Genomic DNA, 5,279 nt, shown 5'->3' with positions numbered 1-5,279 from the left:
TTACAGTTGTGTGCCCCCACACCTAGCCCTGTGCCTGTTTCTTTAGTTGGAAAATAGGGGTTATGATAGAGTGTGCCCCACAAGGTGGCTATGAGTCAGTACAAATAATGCGTGTGTGACAAGGGGCTGGCGTGCAGTGAGTGAGCGCTGGGTAAATGGCAGTCACTGCAGCCAGTAGCACACTTGCTGTCTGTGCTTTACTGCCAAACCAGGTCCCGAGGAAACAAGTGATCTCACCATCTCCATTCCTGCCCTCCAAAAGGTGTGGTACAATTGGATCCAAACCCATAGGAGAGGGCTGGGGAGATAGCTCAGTAGAGTAAGCACTTGCCTGGCAAGCACAAGATCCCGAGTTCAATCCCTGGTACCGCAAAAACCAAACCAAACCAACCAACCAACCAACCAACCAACCAACCAACCAACCAACCAAAAAAACCCATAGGAGGGAGATGCGATGATGGGGAGCTGCTGTGGTGGGGGTAGTCGGAGCCGCTGGAGAGATATGACTGAGAGGGGCCAGGAGAGGCCTCCACTGATGGAGGAGGCAGGGCGGTGGGGCCATAGGTATGGGCACGGTCTTCACTGGGGTGCAGAGGACAACCAAGGTCTGGGCAAGAGGGGCCATGAACACCCCTCAAGCATCAGGGTACTGCCCCTCCGGCTGCCGCAACTTGCAGGGAAGTCTTCTTCCAGTGCTGTTTGCTGAAGCTGTGCAGAAGGCAAGAGGCAGCCGGGCCCACGGGGCTTTCCACGAATCCACAGAGAGAAGGGATCTCTGCTCCTGGTTAAGCTCTCTGGAATCTGGAGGCTGATTTCCTCAAAAACAGTCCCCAACCCAACGACTTCGAGGGTCTTTAGAAATCAGTTCTCATTTGACTCACCCAGACAGAGCACCATGAGCTGAGCTGAGCTGAGCTAGGGTTTTTGTAAAATAGTAATCAGGAGACAGCCAGATAGCTCAGTGGACTAAAGCACCTGCTTAGGCAGGCACAGGAACCAGGTTCGATCCCTGGTGTGATGTGCCAGCCCCGCCCCTGGGGCTCACTGAGACTGCAATTGAGACTGGGCATGGTGGTACATGCCTATAATCCCGATGCTTGGGAGGCTGAAAAACAGGAGGATCACTATGAGTCTGATCTGTGTAGTGAGACTCTGTAGACCCTGTACTAAATATGTTAAAAAAAAAAAAAAAAGTAATCAGAAGGCCAGAGGCTGGCCTGCATTCCTTTTGTCTTGGCCACTCAGGAGGCTGAGCCTGGAAGATCAAAACTTTAAGTCCAGCTAGGCAATTTAGCAAGAGCACGTCTCAGAAAAGGTGTGGGATGCCAACCCTGCCCAGAGACCAGGCGTGGTGGTGCACACCTGTAATCCCAGCTCTGGGGAGGCTGAAAACAAGAGGATCACTGAGTCCAAGCTGCAGAGTGAGACCCTGTACCAAATACATTAAAAAAAAAAATGGCATGGGGTGTAGCTTAATGGCAGAACACGTGCTTAGCAAGTGTGAAACCCGAGGTTCAATCCCTAGTACTGGAGGCAAGGCCCTTGTGGAATCTCCAGCCATGGCTGAGGATGTGTCCTGACATCCCCATGCCCAAATGCAGGTTTGCACTTCCCTGAAGTCACAGGCACTACTGCCTCTGCACATCCCTCCCACAGCCCTGCCTGTTGGCCTGGCCTGCTCCTATTCATCCTGCCTGATCCACGTGTCACCCTTTGGGAAGTCTCCCAATCCACCCATGGTGGAGAGAGGGCTCCCTTGGCTTCTGCTGCACCTGTCCTCCAGCAGGGAGCTCATCCCGTGGGGTCACAGGTGGTCCTCTCCCCCGTGTGCTTCCGAGGTCAAGTGCCAGGTCTCTTCATCTTTTCTTTCCTGGCCCTTGGCATTATGCCTGGCATGGAGTCAGCATCAGTGGCTGTCTGAGGAATGAGTGGACTCTCTGGGCCAGCCCCTGGCAGAGCGAGAGAACGGAGGGCAGAAGCAGAGCCAGCAGCAGCAGCTGGCAGTGCAGCCAGGTGCCTTCCTCCCCCGCAGGAGGCTCACCCTGGCCTGTGAGCAGGTCCTCGGCTCTGGTCCTCGGTGAGGCACTCAGATAAGGCAAGAGTGTCCTCTCTGACCACCTCCCCTTTTCTCCCTAGGTGCAATCATCCCTCAAGCATCCTGTGAGTATCCTCAGGGGCAGGAAAGAAGAAGTTGGGGTGGGGGACTCTCAGGAGCAAGGAGGCCACTTAGAGCACACAGAATATGAAACAGAACCAGGACATGTGAGGGCCTAAATGCATGGACAGTGACAAGAGTAATCATGATTTTAGGGAAGCAGAGTGGCCCCAAGACCACTCTGGGGACATGGCTTCAAGGCTCCTAATGGTAGTGCACTTCCCAAAGTGCACTTGGGCTTCAGAAGCCTCAAGGAGGCCGTTCCTACTTTGCCTAACTCAACACCAAGGCCTGGCCACAGTAGAGCTATTGATTTCTAGGTAGGAATATTGAGGCCCTGGAGAGCCAAGTGCCTTATTCTGGTGGTTAGAGTAGGGGCCAGAGGACACACCACAGGCAGATGACTCTACCTTACTTGGGGACCAGAAAGCTGCGCTGCCAAGTGTGGCCTGCAGATGTCCCCTGTGCCCCTTCCTCCACATGAGCGGCAGCTGATTAAAGAGTATTTTAGGACAGGGTGTACAGGGTCTCACTGCGTAGATTGGACTTGTAGTGATCCTCCTGTTTACAGCCTCCCAAGTGCTGGGATTACAGGCCTGTGCCATCACGCCCCATCTCAATATCCGCTGAGCTATTTGGCCACTGACTATTAACTGTGGGCCCAGTTGACAGAGATAGATGCCTTGGGTGGCCCTGAACCCCAGCTTTATGATCTTCTCCCCACCCCAGTGCTCCAGACGGCCTGTCCTTTGAGGTCACCTGAGCACTCTCTCCCAGATGAGAACTTCTTGGGGTCAGAGCTAATCTTTTTCTTTCTCCATAACATGTAGAACACAGTGCTGGGCCCATAAGGGATAACTGATATGGAACAAACAAATGTAAAAATCTGTGCATTGGGGCCAGCAAGATAGCTCAGTGGACTAAAGTGCCTGCTTAGGCAAGCACAGGAACTGAGGTTCAATTCCCAGCACCACATGCCATGCCAGCCCCTCCCCCAGGGCAGGCTGAATGGACCAGAGTCTGGGTGTAGTGGGGTATACCTGTAATCCCAGCACTGGGAAGGCTGAAAGCAGGAGGATCACCATGAGTTGGAGCTGCATAGTGAGACTCTGCAACAATGAAATACATTTTTAAAAAAACCAAAACAGTGCATTCATTTATTAATTATAAGTGCCTACTATACCCCTGGTCCCTGCTAAGCATTAAGAATATAATGGTGTTAAAAAGATCACTGTGGCCTCTCCCCTTTGGAGTGGGCTGCCTGTGCTCCAGAACATGCTGAGAGTTGGCTGCAGCTCTATGCATCCAGCTGTCCAGCACATCTGCATATCCTTGCTTTTGCCTCATGGTGAATGTTTGGGGAATATACACTGTCATACCGCTGGCCTAGTGGGAGGTCCCTTGACAGCTCAAGCAGAAGCAGCAATGTCTGCTGAATCCAGCCAGTCCTGCACATCTTTCAGCTATTTTAGCACCCATGTCCACTCTGTCTCTGCCATACTCCAAGCCTTCCCGGCTACTCCCAGGGTGGGTAGCCCACATCTTCCTTATGTCTCAAGGGCTGAGGCCCAAGGGTAGTCAGCTCCTGCTATGATGAACGAGCAGATGGATTCTCTCCTTCATTTGTTTCTCCACCTGCCCTCTGACCTGGGGAGGTGGGTTGGGGGAGAGGGAGCCAGAAATGCCCATCCCTGGTTTTCACAGGCGCAAGACCCCAACATCCTGGGCCAGGGCTGATGTTCATAGACTTACCACCTCCCTGGCCAGCCCTGCCAATCACAGTGGGCACTGGGGGCAGGCTTGCAGCTGAGCCCTGGATTTTACCGCTGGAGTGTGGAGGAGTCCCTAAGGAGGAATCTGGGCCAAGGAAGATTCCCTTAGGGAATCTTGGCCATCCTTATTTACCAACTTGCACAGAAGTATTTTTAATACTTATTTGAACTCTCTGGAGAGTTGGCCTGACTGGCATCTGTGTGTTCTAGTTCCACCAGCCTTGCTACCCACCATTGTGCCCATACAACTGTATTAAATCTAATTAAACCACATATTTTATTGATGTTTTTCATCAACAGTACATACAGAGCCATGTTCACAAATGGTGCTGAAGTCTCACCCCTGGGAACCTTCCCCCAAGTCACCACAGAGGCCACTTTCTCCCTCCCTGCCCCATGTCAGACCCCATGGTACACTCCCTGGACCTGGAAGACCAGGCCACCAAACTTGAACTCAGGACCAAGAGACACTCAAGGCCTGACTTGCCCAGGCCTGTCCTCTCTCCTTTGCCACTTTCACTGCCTAAGTATAGTGAGACTTGGAAGTAGAGATAAAGGATACCCGCAAGGACTCTTCCATTGAGAAAGCCTGGGACCCCCTGAGCCCTCCCTGCCACATCCTTCCTCTCCAAGGGAGGGATCCCAAGAAGGCAGAGAGACCGTTTGTCAAAAGGTAGAGTTCAGGGCATAAAGGGAGTAGTGGCAAGGTGCTCCTGATGGCAGGGATCCCATTGTCCTGTTTGCCACTGTATTGTTGGTGCCTGGAACTTGGCAAATAGTTGGTGTTTGGTAACTATATATAGGGTGAACAAATGGATCACTGAAAGAGTGAATGTGGGAGGGAGAAGTATACAACACTGGTCCTCAAGGGGGAATGAAGATAGGACCTGGGTGGACTCTTCCACCCAATATGTGCCCAAGAATTCATGGTGTTGTGCAGTGGGAGTCCCTGTGGCCACACACTGGAGGCTGAGGACTTTAGCTCTGGTGCTTGTGTGGATGTCAGATGGGCCTTCGACCCAGTCAGGAGGGAGCACTTGTGTTGTTCTCTCCCTTATATGCACGAGGGGCTGCTTCTCTGGGTCTCAGTACACAGAGCAAGGCATTCATCAAAGCCAGTCAGAAAAGCAGGGACAGTCTGGCAAATGCATCTTCTGTTCTGGTCATTCCCACCCCAGCCTTCACTCCCCCAGCTCCTCCCTTTAAATTGAGCATAATGGGGCCCCACATCTTCCTTTACCCAACCCCAACACTGTTCTGTCTTCTTGTCCTCAATCCCAGCCCTCTTAACTACTGTTAACATCTCTCTCTCTCTCTCTCTCTCTCTCTCTCTCTCTCTCTCTCTCTCTCTC

The sequence above is a fragment of the Octodon degus genome, unplaced genomic scaffold, assembly GCF_000260255.1.
Source record: "Octodon degus isolate 3935 unplaced genomic scaffold, OctDeg1.0 scaffold00007, whole genome shotgun sequence".
In the NCBI taxonomy this organism is placed as follows: domain Eukaryota; kingdom Metazoa; phylum Chordata; class Mammalia; order Rodentia; family Octodontidae; genus Octodon; species Octodon degus.
The sequence above is the reverse complement of the archived record's forward strand: the minus strand, read 5'-3'. Positions refer to the sequence as shown.